Here is a 17930-nt window from a genome sequence, read left to right on the forward strand (position 1 = left end):
TGCGTATGAATATATATAGCATGTTCAAACTCACAACAAAGATTGATGCCCCCTTTTACATCTGATTTACAAATGCCATTATCTCGGGTTCAAATAGATGAATGCACTTCCTATGAATTTGAATCTTCGAACCCCCTTTGTTGAATTCGACATGTATTCTATTTCATAGCTAGCAATTTGGAATGTATCCATGCAAGTGACAAATGTATAAAGTGCTTCACACTAACAACATGGAGTGCACTAATTAATGTTTATATATGAATTGCAAAAGCATCCATTGCCTGTATTTCAAACCGCTCTCAGTCTATGGATCGATAATATGAAATAAACACATGCACATGCTGGAATTCAATAGAGTATGGGTGTCTGATAGACCAATTTTTGTCCATACGCAATTTGCAAAATTCATGATCTCATCCAAAAATAATAATGCCATTTATATTTTAATTTAATGCGTAGAACCTCCTTTTACACGTAGATGCACTATGCCTCGCCCCGTTCTCACAAACGCGTTATATATATCTCTATCTAATGCATAAGTGCACACACTTTATATGCATCGGCATTTCTCTTCCACACATGCTCACAATCTCTCTCAGGGTGTCGGGGTGTCTCACGCACATGCTCTCTCTCTTTCTGACTACTATGTACCACTCTTTTCACTAATCTCAGTTGGAAAACACTATTTCTCTCACATGCATATATACACATGCACGGTCTCTACTAGCCCTCTATACGCACATATATGTGCCTACGTGTCTCCCGCACGCACATTATCTTTAGGCCTCTCTCGCACACATTGCCCCCCCGACACACCTCTCTCTTAGTAGTTGGCAGATATGATTTCATCAGATCATTCGGTAGGATATCCCTGGCTGTTAGGCTGGATGGTAATACGAGGCAAAGTTTTACCCTAGTTCGGATCGGACCCTTGCAGTTGAAGAAAGAGCCTACTCCTGGTACTGTATATTAGTGATAGGGGTGTGTACAAAGTACACGTGAATACCAGGCATTGTGCGTGTGTGTATACTATCGACGAACTAGCACCCAAGCTTGTATAACATACTAAGGGCCTAGGGTTACAAATCATATATAGTCGGCTTATCACCAGTGGGGATAGAGTCCTCCGCGACTCTGGTAGCTTCGTGTTGTACGCCGAGTCCTCCACATGGGTCTTCGTATAACACGTCTCGGTCCAACCTATATGTGGCGCAGGATGGAACCGACCCATGAGTCTTCATGTTGACCCACCACAACTAGAAATGATGTGCCCACCACACCACACACACAATCGGCCTCTAAGAAAATAAGCATATACAATAGTACAACGGTATCTAGCTCACGATACGTCTCCATATTTTGTTGATGGCATTGACGGACTTTGCATTTGATGCGTGCTCCGTATTTTGTTGATGACACTTACGGTCATTGTATTTGAAGCGAAAGCACGATATGGTCACTGGACTTCAGAATAAGGTCATCACGGTCACCACATACATTTTGTCGTGCTAACCAACATGTGGTTGGATGGTTAGAGGACAGTGGTTTCTCGAGCCCACCAAGGTTAAAGTCCCGGTGCTCGCATTTATCTTGTGTTAATTTCAGTATTTTCTGGCGATGTACGTTCAGTGGGAGGAGACGTTCCACTCGACTACAAGGCACCTATGGTGACTTCGTAAAATCTCAAGATCATATATGCTGGCCCACTCTCTCGAAGGTGCTCATAGGGGTAGGGTTCGCATGTGTGCGCTTATAGCGGTGAGTGCTTGCGCGTATATATGAGCCCTTGCGTCTGTACCGTGTTAAACAAATACATATCATGATTATACGGTCACTGGCTCACCCGTACAACTCCGTATTTTGTTGATGACACAATCAATTGACCAGGCAAACGTTCCACGCGGCGCAACTAGTGTTGCACCATCAGGGCGCGTAACCGTGGGGCCCACCTGTCAGCCCGTATATGAAAGAAAGAAATGGTAGTTTGAGTCTGTACTGTGTTAATAAAATAGGAGTACATTTTAGGGTGATCATACGGTCACTGGCTCACCATACAGCTCCGTAATTTGTTGATAACACGATCAATTGACCAGTCAAACGGTCCACATTCAGCAGAGCACATTACCATAGGGCCCACCCGTCAGCGCGTATATGAAGGACAGAAATGGTAATAAATTAGTGCTCGGTGGGTATTCGAAGTCGTCAGACCTCTGGTTGGCAGTCACCGGCGGTTGGGGGGCGTTCATTGGGCGGTGGGGTGGGGATCCCTGGAGAAAAAGCTCGGCGGGGGGGGGGGGGGGGGGGGTGGGGCTAGAGGGATGGCCGGTGCGGCGGCGGACCGGCAGTGGGGAGTGGTTTCGGGGAGGGTGGGCCGGTCGCGGGCGGCGGGGGCTGGCGGTTCGGCCGGTGGTGGCTGGCGGCTCAGGGGGGGTGGAGTTTGATGATAAACTGGAGGCCCTTGATTTCGTATCCAACGGCTGGAAAATCTAATGACCAGAGATGAAAAAGTCAGTCGACTGACGTGTAGCCTCACCCGCACGTACACATGCACGCACGCAAGACACGCACGCATGTAGGCGTGCAACACTGACACGTACACACGCACGCATGCTGGCGTGCAACACTGACACGTACACATGCACTCACGAACACACGCACGTACGCACCCATGCATGCAACACTGAAACGTACCCTTGCGCACACGCAACACTCGCACGCCTCCATGCACACAACACATGACGCAAGACACACGCTCAACCTATACGTGCATGCACCCTTTGTTAAGGACATGGATTGTTACGGGTATTAATCAATCTTATCTGTGATTAGCAGAACATTGATGTTTGCAGCGGTCTTTATGAATCACAACGTATTGAACGGGCTATCAACATAGTAGGCTTATCTACATGAAAAAGATGACGTCACACTCAATGAACAATCGTCGGTTTATGAAATGCCCGCTTCTGACCGCCCTGGCCCACCAAAGGTTCCTTTCCTGTGCGCTGCCTGCGTTGGGTCACTGACATGCAGGCCATGCACCCAAAGAGCCCACACGTCAGTGGAAGAACGGCGCGGTGTCCTAGGTCAGAGTCGAGGGCGCCACTCACAGCACGCCCGGCTGAACACGCCTCTGTGCCGCATTCAAACGCCTCCATGAAACCCGCCCATGTGGAGGCCGAGAAACCCACTCTGGACACACGTCCGTTCATGACCGGGCCGGTGTTAAACGCAATGCTGGCCGAGCTCCTCCCGTCCGCCGTCTATTTAATCTCCTATTTAAACGAGGCCAAACGCCGGCCAAGAATCGCACACCTCCGCCGCTCCCCTATCTCCTCCACCATTTTGTCCACTCTTACAATGGCTTACGAAGAGTAGTTATTCCGCATCCAAGCCGGCTGGGTAGCCCGCCGGACACGAGCTATGCAGTTCGCTGATCCACCTCCCTCCCCTCGCCCGACGGAGCCAGTTGCCTCCCCAAGCCGGCGCGCGGTTCAGCAACTCGCCGCTCCAGGCCAGCTCGACGAGGAGCGGCGCACGGGTGTCGTTGCTACCGTCCATGCCGCCGCCTCGTACCGCGTCTCCCGTTTCTGTGGCCGAGACTCCCATGCCGGCGGCCGTGCCATGCAAGCAGCGACAGAAGCCGGGTGCGCGGAGAGCGACGAGTCGGTGGCTAGTGCCTCCGCGTCCGCCGCCATCATCGAGGAGAAGTAGAACACGGGAGGCCGCCGCCACTTGGGTCCCATGAAGGCCACCGCGGAGGCGACGCCGGCGTACACATCAGGTATCTTGCCGGATCCTTTTGTTGCGAGGATCTTCATCGACCCCGCATGGGCTCCACGGAAGAGGGGAATGTTAGGATGAACTCGAACTGGTGCCGGCCATGGCGAAGTAGTGGTCGGTGATGAACTCGAACCGGTGCCGGCCACCATCATCTTCGGCACCATCCAATGATATCATTTGGGCAGTGGGGAAGCGAGCCGTCCTTTGCGCTGAAGCACATACCTCCGGGGCTCCCGGCAGTCCGGTGATCGTGCTGCCGGACATGAGGAACACAAATCGATCGGCGGGCGACCATTTAGGCCAGGTATTATATACATGTGCTGTCCAGAACTAGCACCGCTTAGTTCATTTGAATGTAATGAAATCCATCATGTTTGTATGAAAATCCGGTATTTTATATGATTTTCGTCGTTGTTTATATGAAATATCAGTTTGTCTACGTGTTTGCGTGAATTTCGTCCAGTTGGTTGAGTTGCTGTCATAATGTGTGCGACTATGGTTGGATGGCGTAATTTGCGGGTCGCCGGTCGGTCTGCGGGCGGCTCGGGCGGCATTGTGGGACAAAAAACACAGCTCGTGCGAGCTCGTCTCCAACGTGCGCGCTGGAGGATGCATGACAGCATGAGCACCTGAGCCATCCCTCGTTCATCGGTGGCAAAGGCACCGGTGGACAAAAGGGTCGCCAATATTTTGGCTACCCCGGGCAAGATCCAAACAGCCCCTCCCAACAGATTCAAATCCCTCGTTTTCCGTGGAATTTTGCCATGTGTTGTTTTCATGGACTAGCAAGATGCCTGTGCATTGCACGGAACATCAAGATGCATTTTTTTACAAACCCCCGCATGCATGCTAGGGATAATTAATGTTCTCCTTTGCTAGTACCACAAGGCAAACACCATTAATATTGCATCGATTAGTGTTAGTGGCCTTGTATATCTGCAAATTGTAATTTTGATAGTGGCCCCTTGTATATAAAAATGGAGGGAGAAAGATGAGAGATAAGGTGAGGAGGAGTGGGGCGTGGTGGTGACTGGTGGTCGGACTGGGCGGAGGCATGGGGATGGACGGCGCATTATGCTAGGTTTGGATCTCTCTCTCACACACACACGTAGGTGGTGGACGTGCACGAAGAGAAGAGGTGCACGCATGGTGCACGTACTCCCGTCTCTTTCCCAACCACACCCGCGTGGGTACACGGTGGAGCTCATTTCTGTACGAAAAAAGCAGCCCACGTGGTAATTTGGCACGTGTACTGGTTGTCCACTTGGTGAAGGGAGGATCGTCTACCACGGGTGAACAAACAAATTGCGACTTGACGCGTTATGTTAAATTAAAAAAAGAGGCAAACCATGTGGGGCCTACCTTAGAGGCAAGGCTCTATACACTGGAGTACTTTTGATGTGTCCCGTCAACTCGCAGAACGAGGAGAAGCTTGCTTAGTACGCCATCTCCCCCGCCCACGGGCGCGGTGGCTCGCAGGATGAGGTGAAGCTTGCTTACGAGTAGTAGTAGTAGTAGTACTACTACTACTACTGTACGCCTTTACGCCCGCTCCCTCGCCCACGCGCGCGGTGGCTCGCAGCACGAGGAGAAAATTTTACTACTCCCTCCGTTTACTCCTCGTCCCTACTATGTACTTTGGTTAGTACTCCCTCCATTTACTTATACAAGGCCACTATAAAAAAATACATTTTGCATCTATACAAGGCCACAAATAGTAATCGAGACAAAAGTTACTACTCCCTCCTTTCCAGTTTATGGCTCAATTTCAAAATCTCTCCAACCAAGGTAGACGGTGAGTGGTCGAATTAATTTCGTAGTTTGCACAAGTAATTAGTACGCTCGTTTTTCTCAAGAAGTTATGTTTACCGAGGCATTAATTAGAATGAATGCATGAATGACCACTAAATTTCCATGAACTTGTACATGCATTGGTTAGTTTCCTCTTGACACTGCTTGCGTCGGGTGATCTAACGCACCTCGAAATCCAACATGTAATGGTACTACTACTAGTATAGTAGAATTGAGAATTATCAAATGGAAAAACAAATGTTTTTTAGATGAGCCCTATAAACCCTAGTGGGTACATACTCCGTAAAAACAATTTTTTTCCAAAACTAAGTCGCTCCCTTTCATGAATTCTGTAGTATACTCCTCCGTCGACGCTCCCTTTCATGAATTCTGTACTTCCTGTCGCCGACATGTGGGACATATAGCAACCGGGTCGACATGTCAAGCACCAAATAACATTGCAGAACAGCAGGGGGACGCACCCCACTCGTACCGGCCCAGTAGTAGTAATGAGCAATGAGACGTCAAATCACAATGCCGCACCTTCCCAGACGGACGAAGCAACCATTATTTCACACTTCGGTTCGCCATCATCTCAAACCATGTAGTATTGCTTCTGCCTCAAGAGGGACACGCGCATCTCCTTGGTACATCATGACACGTGGGACCGCATGACAGGCCATGCTCCCCCGCCGATCGCTCGGTAAAATCACCTCATTTTTACTATACTTCCTCCGTATCGGTTTACTACATGGCATGCACGTCCTTCTAGGTTGAGAATTTAACTGGCTATATATGTGATGAACAGTACTCTAGCCTTTTAAAAAATGTATACTTTTGTACAGTAGTACTATCGATGGATTGCACCATGGAGCAAAAATTGAAATTAAAAAAGGTGGTACATATAGAGAGCGCTCGTCGCCAAATTATGCATATAGTACTATTAAAAAAGCTAGTACGTGCTTAATTGGGGTGCTAAATTCTATTAAAGAAATACTAGTAGTATGTACATACTGAAGAGTTAAAGTAACGAGAAGAAACATAACATAGTTCTGCTGGGGGCTCAGCACAACACACCCCTCAAATTAAACTAAGCACACCTAAAATTAAACTATGCAACTAATCCGGTAGACACTGCATTAGAAGTTTAGAACCACCATGAGCAACGACACGGCCACCTTACTCGGAGTCCTCGTCCACGTCCTCGACTTCGTCCTTGTCCCTCTTCCTCTTGGCCGATACTTCTTTGCTTGAACCGCACACTTGGCTGTTGCTCTTCATCCAACCCTTGTAGATATTGAAACAAAGGTAGCCATCCATTGCAGCGTAGTGGATGTGGTCTATATCTAGTACATTCCGTTGCCATGCATTACGATGAAACGTGTAATGAGGTTTCTCCAGTTTACGGTACGAAGGATGAACCATGGCTCCTGCCAGGGTCAGCATTGAAGACTGACGAGAGGGAACCAGCCGATTCTTCTGGAGGTCGAAGGGGTTGCCTACAACGAGGCCTATCCGACCCAGGACTTCTTTGTCGTTCTTAAAATCTACAGTAACAAATTTCACTATTTTGTCCTTGAGGAAGTTCATAAAATCCTGGCACTCAACGTCGGCATGGCATATGTGGTAGACCAAGCAAACGTTATGTACGCAAACCTGGATCACGGCGGGCTTCTTCCTCTCTTCGTCCTTTAGATCCTTCTCTCGTCCCAGGACTGTGGTGTACTCAACATCTAGCCCAGCGACCCACTCATCATCTGAGTTTTTGAACATGCGTCTAAAGCGAGAAAGGCATCCTTTCACCGTCGCGGAAGAACGGGTGTAGATGACGTCGAACTCATCGCCGGTGATGGTTCTAACCTTGTACTCACCGCCGATCGTGGAGATTTGGGACGCCATGGATTTGGGAGGAGGGTTAGGATTAGTGGAACTGCCGTAATGTGAATGGACGGGACGACTAGGAGCGAACCGCCGTAGTATTGAAGGACGTGCGGGGACGAGTAGGAGCGAACTGCCAGCGTGCGAACGGCAGGGTAGTGGCTTTCCATTCTACCATGATACGGGCTTCCGAGAGCCCTTGGATCTGAGATCGAACGGTTGCATGGCATGATTCTAGACCTATGGGTGAATATCCTATCCTGGAGGGTTATTCTGCAAATTTTCAGCAACTTAGCATGCGACCGTTTGATCTCAGATCCAAGGGCTGCCAGCAGCCCGTATCATGGTCGCGCCTACCACGACCGTCGCGTCGCTCGCGCGGTCACGCCCTTGGAGATTTAACACGGTGCGTTAGGCTATCTGATGTTGGCATGTCATACATAGTCATCACTTAGTCACTCATACTACAACAAGGTTGGCTATAAGGTTGGCTATAAGTGTATTTTTTACTCCTCTCTATCTCTTTCTTCGTACTCCCTCCGTCCACATAATATAAGAATGTTTTTGACACTAGTGTAGTGCCAAAAACGTTCTTATATTATGGGACACAGGGAGTACTAGTATTTATTGCATTTGCCAAGGAGTGACCTCTTCCAATGAAATGGTGTTGCGAAGTTTGCTTCATTTAATTAGCTATAGACTCAAAATTGTCTTTTCACCTAGGTACACGCGCTTAGCACCGTTTCTTCCTTGGGTCACCAAACTAGTCTCTCTCTTCTTGATTAACTTGCCACATCAGACTTTATGCCAATGTGGCAAGCTTAAGCACCTGTAGGAGCAAGTAAAAGTAAGTACAATAGTGCGCTTTACATGGCATTTTTGCATATGTGGAGGAAAGAGAGGCAAGGAAAAAGTGGAGAAGTGGGCTCTCATGCAAGAGCCAGCCTCTACTACATCGTGGAGCATTGGGAGAGGCACCTGTATGGAGGTGGTCAGGAATCGGGAGACTCACGCCGGTTGTAGCGCTGCAGTTAAAATGATAATGGCAAGTCAAATCACGGGGCCCCACCTGTCCAGCAGTAACTCGCTGTCAAATCACACAGCCCTACGTTTGCGGCAGCCTACTCCCTCGTCTTCTCGCGTCTCTGTCGAACCGACTAGGCGGAACTGCCTCGCCTACCACGCAGGAAAAGCCCCGCCCTCGACTTTTAAATACAACTACATCTGCTTAAGAATCCAATGATATACTTTTTGTGACATAGTAACTCATATTTAGTTAGTCAAATGGATGACCTAGAACTACGTGCAGGCCCTATAAACCGAGACGCCTAAAAATAAAAAAACCGAGACGGAGAGGGTAGTTCAGCACGTATCTTTTTAGATCAATATAGTCGGGATTCACCAAGGCGCAAAACCAAGTGGTAGGCTGCTCCTGTCGTGTTGGCGTAGCAACTCAAGCAGGGTCAGTTCGCACACGAAATGGCGACACACTTAACAGGACCCCTTTGGCCGACATGTGGCTCATCCACCGTCTTGTTCCACGTGCGATGCACCAAATTACAGTTCGGAGCAGCGGTTGGAATTGGAGGCACCCCGGTCCTAGCGCCGCAGTAGTAGAAAATGAGCGATGACGGTCAAATCACAAAGACCCACCTTTCCCGCATTAAGCTGGACGGACGAAGCAACCATCATTTCACTCTAGGGCGCAAGAGCATAAAGAAAAGAGAAAACAATGATGCGTGCGGCAGCTACCTAGGGCACCCTAGGGTAGGGATCTCCACTACAGATCCTTTTTTTTGAAAGCGCCTCCACTACAAATCGGCTTCTCCCTCGTCCTCTTGAAGAAAACCGATAATGAGTGCGGCGGTAGGGTTTGTAGGAGTACTACAGCGTGCAGGGCCACGTCGTAGTAAACGGGTTCGAGTCGACGCCTTAAATATGTGTGGGCCGCTTGGTTTTACGGGAACGAGGCAGGATTTTGGGTTCGGGGACCGGTGGAGATATAGTACGTACAAAAAATTGTGGACGTAGGTTCGACCGAAAGGCAATGATGCATGGGCCCTGCATTTTGATATACCCGGGGCCGCGTGAAATTTGCTACTCTACTCAAAACTAGTAAGGTACACATGTATTGAACGGATGAGATTTCGAAACCAAATTATGAATAAATACACACTATAGCATGTAAAGCTTTGAGTCATATATGCATGATGTAGATGTTCGTTTAGTTCTTATAGTTCATCTCATTCAAAAACAATTAGTTTCATAAAAATGTTAAGATTCATGGGGTTGTGCATTGTAAATCATAAAGTAAAAAACAAATAATGGCAATTCATTTAGAAAAAATAATCAATTATGATACAGAAGATTCTAGAACAAAGGAGAAGTGCTTGTGTTTTGAGGTTTGTGCATTATGCTTAAGTTCAACCATGGAGTCTTCTTAATTGTACATGTGGCAGATCTGGTGGAATGTTGATGATATCCAACGGCCAGTAGTGCTCGGCTTTGCCTATCTCTGCACTGTCGGGTTAGCTTCATCCAGCGACCATCTTTCAAAGTTATTGGCACACTATATAGTTCTTGTGCCATAGTTGCATGTTTTGGAAAAAAGCTACTAGTGGGTTGTACTATCTATTTAGGAATAGAAGATGTATACATGGAAGTTGTAGGGAAAGAGATGACATGGAGCATCTCAATTCCTATGAGTAGGGATTGGAAAAGAGATGTCATTTGGTTCACATCATAGGAACTTTTCTATTGAATCTAGAGATGACATGTATCTCAATTCCTATGAGGAGGGTTTAGAAAAGAGATGTAATTTGGTTCATATCATAGGAACTTTTCTATTGAATATACGCTAATGTTTATTTTCCTTTGAAATTAAGGGAGTATAGGAATCCATTCATATGAACCAAGTGTCTCTAAAGCTATAGAAATGACATCATGTTTATTTCCTTTGAAATGTGGAGTATATGAATCTATTCCTATGAACCAATTGGCTCTAAAGGAAAAAATCCTATAAAAATCATATCATATAGAGTTCCTATGATATTCCTCGACACTAAAGGATGCTTGAAATTGTTGCGGGTGATACGATGGTCTTTCTTTGTAGACTCCTCACCCATCTTTATAGTTACCTCTCGAAGATGAATGAAATGATATATACATGGTATTCTACATGTGCAATTTGTTACACGAAAACTCGGTAAAAGTTTGCGAGGTTCGAATTTTCAATAAAGCTATATGCACTGCATTTCGGAACGGAGGGAGCATACGGCAGTTGCTAACACTCACGTGGAAGATTTGTGTGTAGGAGGAGTGGCTGTTCTGTTAAATGACATGGCAAAACTGACACTGTCGGATGCCGATCTAACGGTTCTTATGGCGTTCGTCAGGAAAAGGCTTGTGGCGAACGTTTGTCAGATAATGATTTACGGACACATGCATTGCATTGATATGTGCCCCCCTCTCTCTCACGCACACTCACCCTCACGAGTCAGGACTCTCCCGAGTCCTCTCGCAGACTCGCACGTCGCACCCACCGTCTATCTGCAGGTAGACGTCACGCACATATGTGCTCTTCACACCCTACCCTCAGAACTTCTAAAAAACGAAAGACGGCGTGCAGATTTTATTTTAGCTCACACGTCACACACTTATACTATTACTCTTGCGGCGAATGTTCTTTGGGCATAGTATATTGTACTCTCACGAAGAGAAGCGGTGCACGCACGCACTAGTTCTCTCACACCCACTCGCGGGTAGACGTAGGAGCGCGTTTTTTTGAAGCTGGTACAACAAAATCACTCCACTATATATAAAAGCAGGAGCCTTAGCGCTTGCTTTACTAGGGTTCCTCTCATTCACGCTCTCATGCTCTCCAGATCTAAGCAACACATAGGTGGCCACACTCTCTCTCAACTCACGGCTGGTCACAAATCCGGCCAGACAACCTCGACCAGGGCAGGGGTGTAGGTGCATCGTTCACGCTATCGTCGGCGGCCAGGGAGGAGACCAACGGTTGCCCGCGCGTCCCGATCAGCGGCCGTGCCGTTCTCTCCGAGAGAGCGCCGGCTCGGGAGGGCCTCCGACCCCTTCTTCCTCCCTGCGGTATTGTGGCCAAGATGCAGCTTCCCGACGCCGTCTTTGCCACATGCCGACGACCCTCAGGTATATATTCCTTCGAAACCTGCCTTGCTCTACTGCCCCAGCTCCCTTCATGTGGATCCTTTTCTACTTCCGTCCGCTGTTCCAAAGCCACCTAGACTTCTACTATTATTAGAAGTAAAGCTAGTTCATACAGTCGACTCAAGGCGTTGGTTCAAACAGGGAAGAAAGTGGGAAAGCTGTAGTATGAATCTAGGACTTGGTTCTAAGAGGAAATGGGGGAAAGTAGTAATATCTGTCACTGTTTAAATAACCGTATTTCGTATTTGCGCAAACAGGGATGTCTGTCTCCATATCGTTTCGGGATGTCTGTCTCCGTATCGTTTCTATCCGCGCAATCAAAAGCACACACCTCAATTTTAGTACAACTGCGCAAAATGGGATGGCTATCCCTCGTTGCCGTCGTCTAACCTCCCGTCTTCAAGGTATCCCTACATTGGCAGTAACTAAGGTAGAGTGACCAACGCAATCTAAAAGAAGCTGATTCGTACGTTTTACTTCCTGATTGCAGTGCAGGGACGAGCGAAAACAACTGCATCCTAGTCCGGAATGCACTTTCTACCAGTTCATCCATGGACCGAGGACTAGCTGGCACGGCTGCAAGACGGTTTTTTGGACAGGTGCGCGGACAAGAGGCATTGTGGTCTGCTTATTTCTGCAAATAGCGGCGCTTAAATTTAGTGGAATGCACAAGCATTTCAGTTGGTCAGTACACTGCATGGTTCAGTTCAGCATTCCAGCTGAGACCACAATTATAATTGGTTATTCTGGAATGAGAGAACCTAACCCTGGATGGTGGCAACAAGAAAAAACCAGAGTGAACTCCAGGAAATTTAAGCCTGCCGGGAGGCCCTTTGCTCAGAGAAGCCTTGCTTGTTTTTTCCTGATTTGTAAACCTTCTCACAACTTTGTCTTTTGCTGTGAACTAGTATATGTTTGTTATGTTCTATGAATCGTTGAGATGTATAAAATTTCTTAACTTATGATTTTCAAGTTTTTTATGAAGACGAGTTTAATGTGAGTGTTCCACATGAGCGCTGGACTAGCGTGTGAGCGTTTGGAATTTATTACATTGTGGCCTCAATTAACTGCATGAACCAATGTAACAAGATACATAGTTGCTTATATGTCAGACAACAGATTGTTGATTGTTAGCTGGTCGATAGCCTAGTGTTGAAGCGAGCTGAGCCAATGTGCCGTGTTTTGCACAACTGCTTACAAGTGGGGTAGCACCAACAGTGTTTACAAGTACTTATGTATACGCCGGCTCACGGTTCTCGAACGAGTGCTCTATTTCATCAAAACACACACTGCTCGTATGATAAACCATGACAACTTATGTCTTACCATGCCATATTCATGAAAAAACTAGTGAGGACGCATATGTTTCGGCAACAATTACGATGGTTCTCACATGATTCACGGGCACACAAAAGTAGCAGCAGTTCCCATAGACGGATTCAAACAGAGTACTAGCCATAGAGGGGTCGATAACAGGCAAGGTTCAGATAATTAGACACAATCCAAACTACTATTAAACACTAGCTGGGGCAACTATTTCATGCCTCGATCTAATTTGGGCTGGACACAAGACGGACCTTGCCATGAACATCATCGAGGACGTCCCGCAGCAGCTCAATCCTGTGAAACTTCATGAAGACAACCTCGTGGCCTTGTCACTGATAAACTTGTTTGTGGAGGCATGCCACATCATCTTCCTGCATAAGCTTGACAAGAACAGTATGCCTCACAAACAAAGGAGTAGCTTTGAACTTCTTGTGCTTCAGTACAACCTGGACAACACGCCTGACAACAGTGAGGCTGGAATACAACTCTTCATTGGTATAACCGCAAATGGCTTCCAGGATCCAACAGCCTAAGAACTCTGTTTTCCCAGTGCATATATTCAGGTCGTCCGCCTCATAGCGAGTGACATGTACAACCACACAATCCTTGTCTGCATCAGGGCTCTAATTGAAACAGACACAAATTCTGAATTACTTTTTAGTATAAGAAACACAAGTTATTTAAACCACTATGTATAGCATCGCATCAAAGCTAATAAAATTTTGCATTATTAATCACCACATACTTCCTTTTCTAAAAAAATCACCACATACTTAGATGAAAAACCACAATCGAGATCGGCAAAGAAGGAAATCACCTTGGGCAGCTCAGCGGTGGGGGGGGGACACATCCTCGAAGGGGGAAAACTGCTCCTGCAGTGCCACGGGGGCTGTAACCTCAAACGGGGTGTTGACCATCTCAGTAGTGGCCGTGAGCGTATCTGGGGTCGTCTCGGTGGTTGCCTCCATCTTCTTGGAGCTCTCTGTCTCGTGGGGATCAGCCTCCCGCGTCTGCTCCAATATTGGCAGATCTTTGCTTGGTTCTCCTTGGTCCATCATGAAACTGACGAATACTAGGAGACCACTGAAAGGAAAACACAATCGCAATGACAATGAAACAAAAAAGAGAGTGAGGATCGGTTACTGCTTTGCAAAAGTTTTTTTTTCTCTGAATGAAAATATACCAACATCACGGATCCGCTTACCTTCCCTTCGTTCAGAGAGAAGAACAGTGGCAGATGCGAGTGTTTCCTTTCTTGAAGATGGTGAGGGAGAAGGGGATTCAACAAAGAGTGAAATGATGGTTGCTTCGTCCGTCAAACTTAGACTGCGGGGAGGTGGGGCTTTGTGATACGACGGCTCGTTACTGCCGCGCTACGACCGGGGTGACTCTCCGCCTACATACTGTCTTCTAATTTGGTGGATGGCATTTGGGCCCGCGCGCTGCCTGGCCCGCATGTCGGTGAACAAAAGTATAACGGCATTCAGTAGAGGGAGACGTTTCAATGACCTAGGAGGAGCTAGAAGCGGTAGAGTGTCTCCACTGTACTAGTAGTAATTGTTTTTCTGGGTAGCTGTAGAGTGTCTCCACTATACTAGTAGTAATTGTTTCTCTGGGCCCAAGACAAAGCAGCCCATCCACACTAGTAAATAGTAAAATCAATTCAAAAGCCCATATATTTACTGAATGAGAGGCGCTACCCACACCCAGCACACCGCCCCCTCCCCCAAAAAAACCTGGGTGCTCTTCTTCCTCCTCGCTCCCACCCACCTCACGTCAACTCGCTCCACTCGTACCCCAAATTCCTTACCTCACTCCTACAGAAAACCCCAGCTCCCCTTCTTCCTCACTCCTACAGAAACCCCCCAGCTCCCCTTCTTCTTCGCTCGCACTACAACTAGGCTCGTCATTCGTTACTCTGCTCAAATCCGTGAGCGCGATGCGACACCCTCGAGGAAAATGGAGTCGGCTGACCCCAGCGCCAAGAAGATGAGGCTCCCGCCAGCGGCGACGCCTGTTGTAGATCCCGCACCCGGCGGCACGGGGAGAAGCGGCGACCCCGCCCCCATCGGATCCCAGGAACCCGTAGAATCTCGGGTGGACCGCATCAGCGATCTCCCGGACGCCGTCCTTGGGGAGATCATCTCGCTTCTCCCAACCAAGGATTGCTGCCGCACCCAAGTCCTCTCAATTTGGTGGCGCCCTCTACGGCGCGTCGTGCCCCTTAATCTCGACTGTCGTCAGCTATCTCTCTTCAATGATTTTGAAATCCCCAAAGCCATCATCTCCTCCCACCAGGGCTCCGTTCAAAGCCTCTGCATCCCGTCATGCTACCTGAGCAAGCATACCATGCCCTGCACGGTGAACGCCTGGCTGAAATCCCCTGAATTCACAGAACTACAGCTGCTTGAGTTCTACTATTCCCCTAGAAATCACATACCACATACCAAACGCCATGAACTTGTGCCCTCAGCACCGATGTCCATCTCGTAGTTTTCGTCCTCTCTCCACACCGCCACCTTTGCGCTGTGCTACCTACCAGACAATCTGGTACTAAACCTTCGACTCCCATTTCTCAAGAAACTTTCACTTGTGCGGGTTCGTATATCGGAGGCCTCATTGCACAACATCATCCACTCCAGTTGCCCTGCGCTGGAGTGCTTGGTGCTTGTTTTCACAGTTAGAATCGGTTGTCTCCAAATAAAGTCGCCTAACCTTGTAAGAATTGGAATTTCTTTTGACGGAAGGCAGCTCATCATCCAAGATGCCCCTTCACTTCAAAGGTTGATACTTGATTCTAGTTATTCACCGTTGCAAATAACTGTCCTCTCTGCGCCTAAACTGGAGACCTTGGGTGTAATACATGATCTCTGTGCTCATTTCAATATGGTGTTTGGCTCCACAGTTCTTCAGGTACTTTATATTATCATCTACACTTGTAACCATAAGCTGTATTTTAAATTTCTGCGCATAATTTATATATATCATCTTGGAGTACACATTTTGTACTAATATTATGTTCTATGCTCAATGAAGAGTTTCTCCATGGATGGCCTATCAATGGTGCTGGATTCTGTCAAGATCTTATATATCCAAATGAATAGTTTTGATCTGAACAAGATTATTGGCTTGTTGCAATGCTTTCCATGTCTGGAGAAGTTGTATATAAAGGTGATAATTTCACGCACATTGGAAGCCCGCATATAGTGTACTAGAATTAACCGTTCAGCTGTTGCTCTTTCGACACTCTTCTTTTAGACCTTAACTGTTTTTAATCTTCATGTCTATTTAGGCAACAGGATGGGGTAAGAAAGTTATAACCAATCGGTGGATTCGTAAGCATCGGGATTTTCTCACTTCTCATGAGATTTGATTGAAGACAATAACGCTAGAACGATATGTAGCCAACCGTGCAAACACAAGATTAGTCACATTCTTCCCGCTGAATGCGAGGTTACTATTGTCCATCAGCCTTAAGTTTATCAGCAGCATGGTTTTGACGGATGGGTATGTCGAAGAGCAAAAAAAGGAGTTTCAGGTGGGCAAAAGAGCTTCTGAACGTGCCGGACTTCTATTTACAACATATTGTGGTCATAATCCAGTAAATTTTACGACCCAGGATGTTCATTCTATGGACCTGACCGATCCATTTGACTGTGACTGCCGAAAACAGTGTTGGAGTTAGATGTTGTTGCCCTTTTCAATCTGGTTTTTTTGTAAACCTGATGAACAATTAACCCTCGTGCTTTTGTACAGTTTGTAAGCTGGAGTTAGATGTTCCTGCCCTTTCAACTCGGGTGTGACTGTCATATTTTCTTTGAAACAAGGCAAATGGCTTGCCATTCGTTTAATTTAGAGTGAAATATTGTAACAAATCCCAACCAAGGGAAATAACATCACTCTCGCCAGCTGCTTGAGCTCATTGTGCATTACAGAAGCCAAGTGATTAGCCCCCACTAGCACCCACAAACTTATTTCGAACTAGCACATCAAATGGGCTGTAAATTTTCATAGGAAAGGCTGCATGACCGTGACAGATTTGGATTCTGACATTTGGGACCCGCGGGGAAATAGCCTATCCAAGGTGGTGTCGACTTACTAGCCAGTCAACAAACGATTCTGCCTACCAGCCGTTGGATTGACATCCAACATCTGTCGTGTATCTTCTATCTCTTGTCTTCTTCTTCCTCCAGCCGCCCAAACCAAACCACCCCGTCGGCTCCGCCTGCTCCCGCCTCCCATGGCTGGCTGCGCCTCCGCCGCCCTACCGTACGTACCCTCCAACGTTGGCCAGTCCCTCCCTCTATTCCCCCACACGTCCTGTTATTCTCCGGCGACGTCAGCCCCAACACGCACCCACGCCCGAACCAGTCAACCCTCGTACTCCCCTCCGCCTGTGACTGGACCGGCGCATCTTCAACGGCTCATGTTCGTTCCGTCCGAGGCCTCGCCGTCGTCCTCCGCCTTGCGGCCTTGGTTCGCTCGCCGTGCGCGGTGCGCCGCCCTCTTGCTTTGTCAACGTCGTCAACAACCGAGAGGAACAAGGAGATGACTGTGCGTGGAGAGGATGACAGTAGGGACCCACCAGCGTCATGGCAGTACGCAAGCAAGTGCCTCTATAGTACAAGCCCAAAATATGGTTCCTCCTAATGGTTGGACATCTGGGGCTCATGCCATTATCAACGTAGTCAATAAACGAGAGAATTAGACTACGAGCGGCTGACACCAGGGACCCAGCAAGTCGCGTAGTTTTTTTTTAGGAACAAGCAGTTGTTATTTATACTAGTTTTAGCGACGGATCAGGGTAAGAACGGGGCTGTGCGGGGGCTGTGGCCCGTGTAGCCAGGGTTTTATTTATGTTTACCACATCATGAGCCCAGTTGTGTTTTTTTCTTGCTGAAAATGGCTAGCCCAGTTCTATTTTTTTAAAGAAATACCCAAACAAGGCCTACTTGCTTTATCAGCCC

Source organism: Aegilops tauschii, chromosome 6 (genome assembly GCF_002575655.3).
Source record: "Aegilops tauschii subsp. strangulata cultivar AL8/78 chromosome 6, Aet v6.0, whole genome shotgun sequence".
NCBI classification, from domain to species: domain Eukaryota; kingdom Viridiplantae; phylum Streptophyta; class Magnoliopsida; order Poales; family Poaceae; genus Aegilops; species Aegilops tauschii.